The following is a 15,571-nucleotide window of genomic DNA, read 5'->3' as shown; positions in this document are numbered from 1 at the left end:
CTGCTCGTATCTTTAAGCATTTAACATATATGAATCTGAACACATAATGTCTGAACAAAATAGTAAATCTATGCATGTAAACACATAAGTTTGAATCATGCATATGAACATGTAATCTTAATTATACACATAAGACCAAACATAATAGGTAAACCTGAATACGCAAAAAGCGATGAATATGAAATTATATATACTTTTGGTCACACACAAAGGCTTGTAAAATCTGCACATTCACTTGATCACTATATATAAACATATGATTCCTTTTCTCGAGATCTGCCTAGCATTCATTGGGTCTTGCTGTTTTTTTTTTCAGTGACCCAGCCCAGCCGATTCAGTCAGCTGGGACTGAGCTGTCCCAGTTCAGTCCAGCCGAATTCAGCTGGCGGCTTGCTTTCTATATATATATAAATATATATATATATATCCCTGTTTCTTTTTTTTTCTTTTGTTTTTTGTTTTTCTGTTTATCTTTTTTTTTATTCAACATAATCAGATCTGAGCCCAACTGTCCCAGTCGGCTAGGGCTCAGATTCTGTTCTGACAAAGCCCAGCAGATCTGGGCCCACTGCCCAGTATATAAAAACAACTATTTTTTTTTTGCTATACATAACACCTATTTCTTTTTTTTAACAGGGACTGTCTTGTCCCAGTTGACTGCATCAGCTGGGACTAGATAGAATTTTGTCCAGTCCCAAAACACCCAGTCACATATATATATTTTTTCTTTTATATATATATACATATATATATATATATATATATATATATATATATATATATTTGTTAAATCAGGGACCCAGTCCCATCCCGGACAACAGTAACATCAAGTCTGGTTTTTTTTTCTTTTCTTTAAATAGATATATATAAAAATTTCTTCGCATGTTCAAATTCAAATTTCAAGCATCACATTCTCTTGTCCACCTGTTCGGAATCGTCCACTTGTTCAATGGACAGATCTGTCCAGGACGGACAGAACATTAAAGGGTTCAAATCTGGCCAGATCTGCCCATCATTAGGATGACAAATCTGTCCTAATATATATGTAAGTACATATGTTCACACACACACACACACACACATATATATATATATCAGCGTAGGAACCAAAAACACGTATTCTAAGCATGCATACATCGATTTCCATGGATCAGAATGGTGAGACTAAAATAAAATCCATGGTTTTTCTTCAAAAATCTTGCCTAAAGCTTATTTAGGCTCCTTTTCTCATTCGAAACAAAAGGAAATACCTATATCTTGTTGACGTTCAAAAAGAGGGATCAAGAAAATTGTTGGATCTCTGGGGAGGACGATGGTCTTTTCCTCTACCTTCTTCTTTATTCTTCTTCTCCTCCTTTCTTTTCCTTCTTCCTTTCTCTTTTTCTCTTTTTTTTTTTTGAGCTTATATAGAAAAATAAGCTCTTATTCTTCCAGTATTACATCTAATGTGGGCTGCAGAGAGGACTTCTCATTTGGGAGTCCCTTCTCATCCCTACTTTACAATTTTTTTGAACTCTTAATATGTTGACTTTTCCACCTTCTTTCCTAATTCATAAGATAATTATATTCTTCTAGATATTTTCCTACTCTAAGCATTTCTCATATCTATTAAGGATTCTTCTAGGGAGTCTGATTAGTTGGCTAATACTGAAATTCAGAATTAATTATAATTTAATAATAAAATAATAATTATTTATTATTTATTACTAATTAAATATCCAGAAGCTTTCATAGGGTACCTTATTCCTCTGGGAGTCTTTTTAACTTTAAATAACTTCAATTTAAACCTATATATTGAATTTAAAGTTATATTTTAATTGGATCTAGATTTTAGATATGGATATGGATCTAAGATTCAAATCCATATTCAAAATTCATTTGGATCTTAAGCTGGATCAATTCTTTATTAATATGGGTCTTGGACTGAGTCCAGATCCATATTAATTTGGATCATAGGTATTGGATCAAATCCGATCCAAATTCGAATCTGGCCCATCGAAGTGGTCCTTTTTTTAAAAATTGCAATTTTCGGGTCAATCGTAGCCCAAATTCGAAAAAGTAAAATACCATTATACTCAAAATTTTGAGACGCATCTAACGATATATCATTCGAATTTCACCTCTAAAATTCGCCTGAATTTAACCCGAATTTCGTTTGAATTTAAAGATTAAAAATAAAACTTTTTATCACATTTTGGTTGGCTCGTTTAGACCTTGTCGATGAGACCTAGGCCAAGCCCACCCTCAATTAACGCCACCTAATATCGAGCATTTATCGATTTTTCTTCTATACTTAGCCAAATTTTCAGAAATCTCTAATTTAACTGTGTAAAAATACACGATATTACATGACCACTGCAATTGCATGTCCAATTCTTTACTAGTGTATCACATGAAACTCCATGTGTTTTGCAGTTTGCCCGATGTCTATTCCAGAAAGAACACCTTTGGGAGGTCATGTTCTGATGCAAACAAGGGACTGTAAGTGCCATCTGTGATCTTGCTCTTAGATGGTTGATGCACTTAGACATCCATGTTTCTGAGTTTTAATAGTTTTTTGGCAGATGACGAGGAGGCTACTTGATTTCAGTTTACCATTGTGGTGCACACATTCAATTTAAGTTCCAGCAGTTTTTCTAAAGTGGATCTCAGTTTTTGCTTCATACAGTCTATATTTCCATCTGTCTTTACATCTAGAGAAGTCCAATGAGGATGTTGAGCTGCTTGGCTTCTGCTTAGATGGACGATATTCTCCATAAATATAAAATTAGGAAAATTATAATCAAATTTTACATTAAGTTTGCTAAAAGATTTTCCCCATAGCAACTTCAATTTTGATATACCCTTGGTATTTGAGACATTAATTTCAAGATTTTATCTTGCTTTTTTTTTCATATTAGAAGGATATGGTGCTATGCCCAATGGACTATTGTTATATGAGAAAGAAGCCCATTATCTTCGCTACATGGTTTGTGTCGTATCCTCACATGGCATAGGATACGAAGCTTTTTCTGAAGACATTCACAAGTTGGATATGTGGAGTGTTGGAAAGGGCTGGGTGGCCCAGGCCCATGCTTCACCCATTGGTCCAACCTGGGCCAGTCCAATTAAAATGGTATTGGGTCAGGCCAGCCCAGCCTGTGCCTGCAGCCTGACCTTATACAAGGGCAGGCAGTCTGCAGGTGGCCTGTGGCCCTGCTAGCTTGGGCTGGGGTTTTGAGCGGCAGTCTGGTGCCATACTTTGACTAGACTGCAGCCCATTGACAGGCTGGCCCTGCCTAGTCAAAAAACGGTCCAGTCCGAACCGGCCTATTGCCCACCGCTAGTATTCTCAGGTGACACTGGAAGGAAACTTGGAAGCAGTTGCCAAAGGTACGGCCGAATTGCATGGAAGAACTGTATAGCTCCTTCTGAAGAGTAAAACTGGATTGATTCCAAGTTTGAGCACTCACTCAAATAGTAGCATGGTCATTCAATGCTTGAAAAGTGGATATATTTTGAACATATATTATTGGTAGGTGGGAAATGGTCATAAACTTGGGGTTACTTTTGTGTGGTTTTCTTCCTCTTATTTTTCATTTGTGAATAATGAAGCTTAGTTATGTGTTAGGCTTAAAAACTCAACTTTTGCATGCATGTGGTTCTCAGATATTAGGGCTGGTCATTGAGTTAGCAACAACAGGCATCATGCTTCTCTCTTGCCCCCTCATTCAGCTCTCAACTTCAAAAGTATATACCTTAGACATCTTAATAAATCCTTTGTAGGGTGTAGTGGGTTTGGATATCCAGATGATCATTAGGGTGCACTCAGCCTGGTCCAAGTTGTCGGTAGAGAAAATGAGAGACCACACCCAAACCCTTTGCCCGCAGATCTCCATCAGGGACAGATGGAGTAGTTGATCCAAATGTTTTTTGGGGATAAAGTTGTTTTTTTTTAGGGAAGATAAATAAATTCATTCATCAAGGATGATAGTACAACAAAGAGAGGTTTAAGCAGCAGAGTACAACAATCCTGAATAGCCTTGGGAGAATGCGTCTGCCAGTGTGATTGGTCTAATCCAGATGTAAAGCCAAAACCTCATCACCACTCCCTGATTGCAAGGTGAGCGATGACTTGAAGTCGCCTAGCACTGAAAGCCATCCTCGCCATAACACCGATCCTTGCTTCCATCAGGAATTGATTTTCCACTGAGATGCGTTCGATCCAGAAACATGCTTTGTACAGAGAAGAGAAATGCATGGGCTTGTCTTGAGTTAATAGACTCCACCACCACTTGGCCATGGGGCCCCGGTTGACAAAAGTTGGATCCCTTGCACCAAGCCCCCCCCACCCATAGTTCAGTTGGCTTAGAGATCAAACACCACCTTACAGAGTGGACCTTCCTATCCTTCCATAGAAAGTCCCATGACTTCATCATTCGTTTGGACGATTTCTTGGGCAGCCTGAAGAGGGACGTGAGATGAGAGGATAGACTTGGGGAAAGTTTGGTTGTGTTTTCAAACAAATGAAAGGGAATCAAATGTGATTTCGAATCACATTTGATTTGAAACCACGGGTTGCCGATTCTCATGTTCAGTGTGGAGCTCTTTTAGAATCACTCTCTCATTCCCATAGAATCATTTTCTCATTCCCATGAGAGTGATTCTAAACAAGCGCAACCAAACGTCCCCTTGATAAGTGATTCTCCGTTTCTTCTTGCCCAAGACAATTGTTGTGCATCCCATGTCTAAATTTTCGAGGCTGTGCAGTCATGGTCTCCACCCCTATCCTTAAGAAGGAACATGCCGAGGTACACGGTAATGAAAGTGAAATGCTCTTGTAACAGAATACTGTTTCTGCCATTAGTGTGATGTTTGCATCGGTGTTAAACATGGTGATGCTGCTTTTCTCCTCGTTGATTTGTAGATTTGATAGGCAGGAGAAAACCTGTAGAAGTAGCCACATCTTTACTAATTTAGGAGGGGGTGGCAGTGCCGAAAATCAGAATGTCAACGAGCTGTTGCAGCAGAATGGTGTGGGAATCCATCAATTTGATTCCAGATAGAAATCCCTTATTTTCTATCGAATGAAAGAGAAATGCTAGGCCTTCGCGTGCTAGATTGAATAGGAGCGGCGACAATGGGCAGCCCTACCACAATCCCCAACTGGGTTTCCAAGGGGCTGCCCCCAAGAGGGGTTGGCGTAGTGGGGTGGGGGCCTTGGCAAGTTTCGATTCTCATGGTCGCCGCCCCTCTGCGCAACTTAACATAGGCCCCGACGGCAAGGGTCCTAGCCTCGGAGTTTTATTCTGCTGGCACGATTACCATAGGTATGGCAGGCTGAGCCAGCCCGATCAGATCTTCGTGCAGGGGGCAGGTTTCTTCGGTTTATAAATCAAAAAAAGGTTTGGAAGGGGCACCATTGCAGCCATTGATGCCTACTTCGATGGGGGCGGACGAGACAAGCTCGCGGATCTAGGATACCCAGCATGAGCCAAAGCCCACTAGTTCCAGGCATTCCCAATTGATATGCAAGTCGACTGAGAGGAGGAAAGCTGGCTGTTTGGATCGGGAAATGGAGTGGACATCTTCATTTGCAGTGATGACATTCTTGAATCAGGCGTCTCTTAGTGAAGCCGCACTGCGAGGGCGAGAGCTGCTGAGGCATGAGTGGACGTAGCCTGTTGGCCATGGCTTTCGCAAGGATTCTGTAAAGAAGAGCGATAGTTCGGAATCTGGTGATGTCGTCCGCCTCGGGATATTTGGGAACGAGGATCAAATGGGAACGCGATAGAATTTTTAGCAGCTTTGCAGAAGAGTGAAAATTCTTGATGTACTAAGTTTGATTATTGGGATGATAAGGCTTGAAAACTTGTCTTTCTTCTTAATTGGTCACTTTCCATGTAAAATGGAACTTCACCGTATTGAGTTCCTCACATGGATGCCAGAGATGAGTACAGTTACTGGTATGAGTAGGAGGTGCTTGTACAGGTACATGAGCACCTAAAAAGTCTTGGGTGCATTTTTACTGAAAATGCATATTGATATGACTTTTAGAAATTTTTTATGGAATCGCTATTAAACATTGATATGCTTTCTAAAATAATTGATATAAATTTATAAACAATTGATGCAAAGTATATATATTTATATGGATACCCATGAATTAAAATAGTTAAACATGCATGTTTACTTGTTATTTTTGTATTATAATTTTCTTGTTAGTCATAATATTTAAATGCCTCACTAGTAATGACATTGTTATTTGTATGTATAGAAGTTAACAAAAACGAGTTTGACATTCATTTATATTGTAATAAATATAAATGAGTTTGTATTAGTCTATTAGAGATGGAATGAGCTTCCCAAGTAATTGGGATGAGTTTCTTGAACACTAGATACTTCTTTTTATGATTTCTCAAATGATTTTCAGATGGGTACTTGGTACTGTTATGCATAATACGTAATACAATAGAGTGTATCAAGTACCACCGCAAGTCTGAGGTTCAAACTTTGTCGTAAAAATGGTTATTGCTGAATGAGAAACTGAAATATGTAAACCAGCAAAATATCTAAACTAGTATGAACCGAGATTTTTATAGGGTTTTTTGCAAATCTAACACTGCAGATGCATTTGGCATGGTATTTTTGCTTGAATCGACTATTGAAACATCGTAATCAGATCAAGAAATGTGATTTTGCATGCTTGAATATTTACAAAAATTCTGAGCTGTTGATTTTCAAGCCTTAAAAGATCCTTACATATTGTAATAGGATTATCTAAGAGTCAGATTCTATAAAATCATGCATCTTGATCGATCTGTATGATGAAATTTTAGAAAAAAAATAAAAAAAAAAAACTATGAAAATTTAAGTACATACCAGTTTACAAATTTTGCTGGTTTACATATTCCAGTTACCCATTGCTGGATTCACCAAAATTTGTTTAGGATGTTTGGATTTGGGTCATGGGCATAGAGAACTAGATTGATCCAACATGAACTATTTTGACATCTTGTCACACAAACACTGTTTGGATCACGTAACTAAATGTTTTGCAGTTCGAGAATTAAAATGACTAGTGTACTTTATAGCAACATGCCCTCCACGAAAGGGGACTCGGCTTGTCTGGTAGGAGCAGCTAGTGCATGTCACCTTCTGTTGGGGGGCGTTGCAGGTTCAAAACCCAACGGTATAGTTGTATAACTGCCTAACCCCAACTTGCCTTTCAGAAAGAAAAAATGCTCTCCCCACCATCCTAAATTCCCTTGTGTTGAGGGCATCGAGACCGTTATGCAAAAGTTTGGGGTATATGGTACCATATCTCTAGGGAATATGTCATGCAATCAGCATAAAATCTACTTTAATTAGCATTTACATGAACAATTTTGATGGTAGCTTATTTAATTTTTAACAAATGATCATATGTTGAGATCACATTGGGAACATGTCTAGTTGTATGTAAACAGTTTATTTCATTTTCAAGAATAATACTTTTCTCTCCTTCGATATATATTTTGGTAAAATGTAGAGATTGTAAGAAATCCATGATATGAGAGTGACATTTATGTAAACCCATGTACAATTTTCTGACACTATATGGGAAATTACAATAGCAAGATTTACGCTAGGTTTGAATGAAAGTAAAAGCTTAGAATATCCATGAGGAATTCTAGAAAAATATTTAGCCATACAAGATCATTGCATAAATAAAAGCTACTATAATTTCCATGCGCTTGGATGCACCAAAAAATAGTCAGCATGGAAAGATACGTTTAGAAACACTCCATAATTTGACTCGATAGGGAAAACACTTCCCAATGTTTTCTTCTTCTTTTTTGATATTTTACTCGGAGAAACCACCCCAAACACATAAACTTAGTGGCGCTAGCTCAGCCTGCTGTACATAAGGTCGATGTCCTGTTGGTGTAAAACTCTGAGGGCTTACCCCTCGATCCGAGGGAGTCACCAAGCTTCGGCTTATGCAGGGAGTGACGCCCATGGGATTGGAACCTAGGCTGCCCGTCAAACAGTTGGTCCCATCCCACTACACCATCCCCCTTGGATCTCCAATGTCTTCTTCTCTTGCCTCAATCTCTTTCTACTTGATGCAGAGCTTGCAAACTCGCTTGCTTTGTCAAGCTCTAGTGGAGTGATTTAAGCGAATCCAAACATTTAAGTATTTTCCTACTTAAGAACCTTACATGAAAAACATTAAGTAATATAAAAAAGGAGAGAATCTATAAGAAACGTAGAAAATGAATTTTTTTTATAAAGAGTGAAAAATGGAATTTTGCTTCAAATGAGTAAAAACAAATAACTTTTTTGAAGGCAAGGCTGGAGGTAGGAAGTAGGGATGACAGTGGATAGGGGGAAATGGAACCTAGCCCGCCTTGCCCCCCCCGGAGATAGAGGACATGAAATGAAGAATGGACTTGGGATGAAGGTTAAAATCAAAACCCATGGAGGGATGAAGGTGGAGATGGACTTCCTCACCACCACCACCACCCCTTAAGAAAATTACTATTATACCTTTATACATATTATAAAATCATATATATAGTTTTAATCCTAACATAAAACCTTGTCTTAAATCTCTCCTCTCTCCTTCTAACGAGTCTTGCGAGCTCTCATTTCTCTCATCTTCTTCCTATAACGGCGGAAGGACCAGAGAAATGGGGCCCCACTCCATGTCGCCCTGTTTAGACCAAGGATGGAGGGCAAAATTTTAAGATGGGATGGGGGTGAAGATCTTGTCTCCCACCTCGGTCCACTGCCATCCTTAGTAGGAAGCTTTCATCCTCAGGTCAAGTCAATGAAATCTTTGCACTCTTTCTTCTCATATGCTATTTAACTCATCAAGACCCACCTGCTTAGGTTCATTCTTTGATGGCAATTTGACACTATAATATATGCTCCCATGCACTTCTTGTTCTCGTCAGCACAATGAAAATGGTGAGAGTTGAGAAACTCCATCTTTCTTTGGCACTTTCCCACACTTGTGCAGTCTTTCAACATGTCCCACACTTTGAATTTTGTGATTAGGAAGATTGTCTTCATGTCGGCTTTTGGAAAAGTTTTTCTCTAGCATTTGTTCACACTTGTGCAATCTTTTCAACCCTTTGACCATACTTTTCATATGAAAATTCTGTCATTTTATCAAAAAATTTACCACTTCCAAACTTGGCCTAAGTGAAGCAAGTTTGAGTCACCGAGTCCTAGTGATAAGAGTGACTTTCACCTCTAGACCCAAGGGGTTTGGTGTAGTGGGATGGGGCCTAGGTCATTTGATGGGCAGCCTAGGTTCAAATCCCATGGGCATAAGTCAAAGCTTGGCCGCTCTCTGGGGTCAAGGGGTAAGCCCTTAGAGTTTTATGTTGATAGGACAATGATCGCAAGTAGGGCAGGCTGAGCTAACATGACTAGGTATCTGCGCCTGGGGCAGTTTCTCTTGATAAAAAAAAAGAGTGACTTTCACCTCTGCCCAAGCTTTTATAACCTGAGGGGATTCAAAGCCTTGACATTCTCTTCCTTAAATCAGGTACAAACAACAGACTTGACTGAAAAGTAATGCCTTTGAAAGACCCCCCAACTTTTCTTAAATTTAACCAATTATGAGTCTTTGGTTGAGACCATATGCATCCCTATGGTTTGTTTCAGAAAATTGTATGTGATGCATGCAAAAAAGTAACAAATAGTTATAAGAAATGGCACACATGGACACAGATATAGGGATGGCAGTGGACCGGGGGAAAGCGGGGCCCCGCCCCGCCTCGCCCCGTTTGGACCGGGGATGAAGGGTATGAAACGGGGATGGAGGTGGGGGTGGAGGATAAAATCCATCCCCGCCGCGGAGGCGGGGCGGGGGTGGACGTGCACTTTTCCCCGCCCCGCCACGATCCCTGCCTAATCTCCGCCCCGACCACTTTTCCCCGCAATATCCCCGCCCCGCCCCGCCTCATCCCCGTTTGGACCGGGGATGAAGGGTATGAAACGGGGATGGAGGCGGGGGTGGAGGATAAAATCCATCCCCGCCGCGGAGGCGGGGCTGGGGTGGAGGATAAAATTTTGAGGCGGGGCGGGGGTGGAAACCTTGTCCCCCGCCCCGCCCCGCCCCGCCCCGCCCCGCCCCGCCCCACTGCCATCCCTACACAGATACAATACACATTTTTTGGAAAACTGGAAGTGAGCACCTAATTTTTTTAATTGATAAAAAATATTTGTTTAAATATATTAGCATATTCAAATATATTTACTTTAAAAAAATGTTAAAAAAATAGTGTTCAACGTGTCATGCCATGTCACTTGTCTGTCCATGTGTCACTTCGTGATGCGTAGATATCCCTGTGACATGGAAAGCAAGACAAGAACTAGAATCAAAGTTATGGTGATACCTACTCTTGATCTGTTGTTGTTTTTTTTGTTTGAAAGGCAAGCTTGGGTTAGTCCGACCCCACCAGTCATTATTCAAGGTACCACTGGGTTTTGAACCTGCAAGTCCCACCACAAGGATACATGCATTGACAGCTCCTACCAACCACGCAGAGCCCCCAGTTGGTTCTTTGGTGATGATCTTGAAATGACAAAAGTCTGGGCAAATGATGCAGATCTAGTTCTCGGGAAAATATCAACGAGAAAATTCTCGTGGGTAATTGAAAATTTTGTTTTTGAAAAAAAATGTTGCAAAAATAAACACATAAATATATATATATATATATATATATATATATATATATATATATATATATATATATATATGAGTTTGAGTGTATATTTTGAGGCTATCCAAGTTGGAAACGAGTAAAGCAAATACAGTCATATATATGGAGTTAGAAATAGGTTTATCTAGCCAATTTTACTTTTTGGCATGAAAATTAAATAAATTTTACCTATTTTCAGCATATCCAAGACCACAGACTCAAATCACAACTGAATTTGGGACTCCTCTGTGAAGTTTTAGTTGGATCTTGATCTGAAACTGGACCCGCTCTTGAAAAGTTGGATACAGTGTAAGTCAAGCATGACACGACCCATACCCAACCTATTTTCATCTATAACTTCAAAAGTTATAATTGGCACTACTTATTTTTTATATAACCCAATCTTTTAGTCCTTTAAGTACTCCCAGACCCTTGACATCCTTTATGTCATTTTATTAACTGTAGCCTGAAAAAAGAAAAAAAAAACTTAGCTAACACGAAAGGAAAGGGAGAATTTCATGTTTAGTCTCCTTTACATCTTAATAGCAATATTATCTTGTAAATTGTTTTTTAAAGTTCAAGTTAGTTGGTTTTAGTGGTGTCAACCGGCCTGGTTTATCCGCACCCGAACCAAACCCTATAGGGTCCAGGTATGGTGATAAATAAGAAGACTCGATTAATAGATGGTCCTGTGTATAATTTATGAAATTTTATACCAAACCCTATAGTGTCCGGGTATGGTGATAAATAAGAAGACCCGATTAATAGATGGACCTGTGTATAGTTTATGAAATTTTATACCAAATCCAGACCCAACCCAAGTTTCGATTAAGGCCCATAATTTTTCAATGTAAAAATGATAAAAAATATGGTTTTATCGGGTATGGTTCTGGTTTGGTTCATGTAGTTTTTATCGGGTCTGAATATAGTTTTTCTTATAGTGGACCCGATTAGACCCCGGTCTAGACCCGATGCCATACCCAAAAATCTGATCCAAGTCTGGTTCTACCTGGGTATGAATCAAACCCGACCCGTTGACACCCTTAGTTGGTTCTAATTGTGTATGTGTAGTAAGAGTTTGTGGAAGGCACTTAGTGGAAATGATGATAACGATTTTGCAAAGAAAAAAATCATCCCTAGAAGAAAAAGTGATGAGAACAAGTGAAAAGATGTGTGAACAAAGAAACCCAATTCTACCAATAGGGTCTCAGCTTGTATGGTAGAAGCAGCTAGAGCACGTCATGGAACCTTGCAAGTTCAAATCCCAATGGTATCCTTGTATAACTGGTAGGGGTCTGCCTAACCCAGCTTGCCTTAAAAAAAAACTGAATTCTTGACTTGATGGGACTTTGAGGGGCTCTTGGGGAGCCCAAAGCATAGATTCTTATTCCTACTTGTGCATTCGATTCGATTAAATTGTTACAGAGCTCAAATGTGATTCAGTCTATATATATATATATATATATATATATATATATATATATATATATATATATATATATATATATATATATATATATATATATATATATATAGACTATGTGAGCCGTACCTTTGAAAAAGAAGACACATTTTGCCTCAACCAATATCCCTGCAAAGCAAAAATGATATTCGTGTACATTATTTTACTGACCAAAATTAAATTTAGGTGCATATGGTAAGCATTCATTACATTACATTAAAGTTTTTTGCACACAGTAAACATACTTAAAAACTTACAATAATTGTTGTGACTCGACAATAGAACCAGGGGTTTCAGGCGATGAGTTATTCCAACAAAGAATATTGTTATGCTTAAACAAAACACTTGCGACTTGAAAAAAGCCAATGATAGAAAAACCTTTTTGGTACCATAAGCGCACAATAGTGTTAGGGCATATATTTGCATTGTGTTTGGCTGGAATATGAGCTTGGCTTTGGGGTTGATATGGGCCCACCAAATAGAACTACCTCAAACATATTTTCATCTCTCAAAACTCTAGGTCATAAGCTTTTTAACAAATTTCGCGAGATTTATAAAAATCTCGTGATAATATCGCCAGAAATTGCCTGAAAGTTTAAAATGGCAATTTCTAGTGAAATTTTCAAATCATGACAAATATCGTGATATTTACAGTTTTAGCATATATTTATCACGAAATTTTTATTTTTAAATCTATTTTATTTATATTTTCTTATAAAATTTATATTTTTATATTTTTTGTATTTATGTTTTATTGTCGAGATTTTGCCAAAAAAATGCAAGATTTATGAAAATTTTCAAAATCTCTCAAGTTTTTGGCTCCTGAGATTTTGCAGTTTTTAACTTTTGTCACTATAGTGATAAGTGCATGCTGTCATAGTGACAAACGTTCTTATCGGCAAAATCTTGTTTTTCCAAAACTCTTGAGAAATTGAAAAATTTTCAGAAATCTTTCATTTTTTGGCAAAATCTTGGTAATAAAAAATAGAATGAAAAATGTATTTTTTATAAGAAAATATCAATAAGAATTATTTAAAAATAAAAAACATGGTTTTTTTATGATAAATAGTTGTTTAAAACGTAAATATCATGTTTAAATTGCAGTATTTATGTTTTTTCCATAAATCTCATGATATTTTGAAAATCTTGCTAGAAATTGCTATTTTAAACTTTCGGACAATTTATCATGACACTATCGTAAATCTCACGATATTTGTCACTATGCATGCCGCTTTGTTCAGTGATACGCTGACACAATTTAATAGTTTTTAGTATTTTAATTATATTTTTATAAAATATGTCTTTACAACAACAACAACTATGCCTTCATCCCAAAACAATTGGGGTTGGCGATATGAACCAAAAAAGAAAATCATTCTGGGTCTTCCACATGAATCCTTCTCCTCCAATCATTTCTATCCAATGCCATGTCCTCGGTGAGGTTCAAAGCATTCATATCCTTTCCTATCACCTCCATCCATGTCTTCCTAGGCCTACCCCAACCTCTTTTAACTAATATATTTTATAAAATATGTCTTTATATGTTAAAATATCAAAAATTGTTTTTATTAATTAAAACAATAAAAAAATTCAGGTCCTCGTGTCCCATTTTTCAAAAAAAATACGGACTCACAAGTCGAAGTCGTGTCACTCGTAGGGCGGTACTCTTATCTTTGTTGACATCAAACTTTGAGTTGGATGACAAAGCCAAATTAAGGGCCCGTGATGCTCAACATGGAGGCAAACCAATTCAGGTTGCAAAAGCAGGCATTGGAGACCTCAGTCACCACTCTAGACACCTAAAAGGGAGTGTTGGAGTGCACTACTTATCTAGAAAAACAGGATAATCCCAGTTTGTGCCCGTATTTTGGATAACTGGGTGAATCCATGCATCCCATAAACCATAAGAGGGTCCTTCAAAGTGGATGAGAAGTTCCCTGCCAAAGCGGATAATCTCCAGAAAGGATATGTTTTCATATCAAAGGATCTCCCTCGAATTTGAGATCCAAGGCTTTCAGCCTAAGGGACAAACACTTGTTGCTTGAGGTAGATGGTTCACGTCTTATGTGTGTTGTGGTTAGGAGAAGGAACATTTGGGTTGGTGGGTTGTGGGACTGCCATCCCCATAACTACCAAACCTTGTGCTGGGTGTCTTACATTTTTAAGCTATTGTCACGGTAATTTAAAGACTCTATCATCTAATCTCACTATCTAGACACAAAATCAATAGAATGAGGATTATCTTGCCCCTTTTTTTGTTAGGTCGTCATTAGGATTATCCACAAATCATAGTTTTAGGTGTTTTATGCTTGATCTGAACTGTTAGATGCGTTTATCATTGTTTACTCAATAGAGAACATGTAATTGATTAAACATCTTTATACTTAGATGTGTATTTTAAAGAGAGAAAAGAAACAGAAGTTGATATGGTACTAAAATCTCATGATAATATACACATTTTTACATCAAATCATTTTGAAACTAAATTTGTTTCTTAATAAGTTATGATAAACACATCTAACAGTTCAGATCGAGCATAAAACACTTAAAACTATCCAACTTTGAATGATCCTAACAAAAATGGGGGCAGATTGATCCCCGCCCTCCCAAATCATAGTTGCTTTGGAATCAAAGGTGCTAACTTGAGCAAATCTTAAGCCACCTTGGTAAGTTGAAGCCATGTTGCAGGGATCTTTCACTTCTTTAGATTCTACCCAACTTAGGCTCATGGGATGACCTATGGACCTTAACAGGTATGATTGGGATATAAGACCGGGCAAGCCCTTTTAGCCAGATCCAATTAGGAAATTGGTTGGACCTGCCAAGTGTTTTTCAAATCTCAACCACATAAAGCTCCAAAAAGCATCCAATTGAGAGCAATCATCTGAAATCTGAATCGCTTGGACCTTTAACACATAAAACACATACCTGGTAAGTTTAGAGACCTAACCAGATCTTATTAGCTTAGTTCACTTGCATCTAAAACCACATTTTCAGGTCCCTAGCCTAATTCTATCATACCAATTCTCCAAAACTTCCAATCAAAGTCATACATGTCAAGCCGTTTTTGGAAAATCTAATTATTTTATTGAGAGATTTTCAAAAACTGATATAATCCAAAAACATGATATTTTCAAAGGAAAATATATTGTTTTTATCACGGAATTTAAATTCTAAATTTTTAATGTTTTTCTCATATTTCTATACATTCTCCAAATTTAAATATACCATATATCTTTTTAAGTCTTTCTCAAAAAGAAATTATTATTTTTTTTTTACATCTACTGCTAGATTTTTCTTTAACCAAAAAAAGTCCCGATCACGAGATATATGTAGGGGTGGCAATCGGGTCGGGTTGGTGGGTTGGCGTGTCAGCATACCTCAACCCGAACCCGACCCGTTTATTAAACGGGTCGGCTGTGGCAAGCAC

This window comes from Nuphar pumila, chromosome 5 (assembly GCF_984573655.1).
Source record: "Nuphar pumila chromosome 5, dmNupPumi1.hap1.1, whole genome shotgun sequence".
Classification (NCBI taxonomy): domain Eukaryota; kingdom Viridiplantae; phylum Streptophyta; class Magnoliopsida; order Nymphaeales; family Nymphaeaceae; genus Nuphar; species Nuphar pumila.
Note: the sequence above shows the minus strand (reverse complement) of the source record.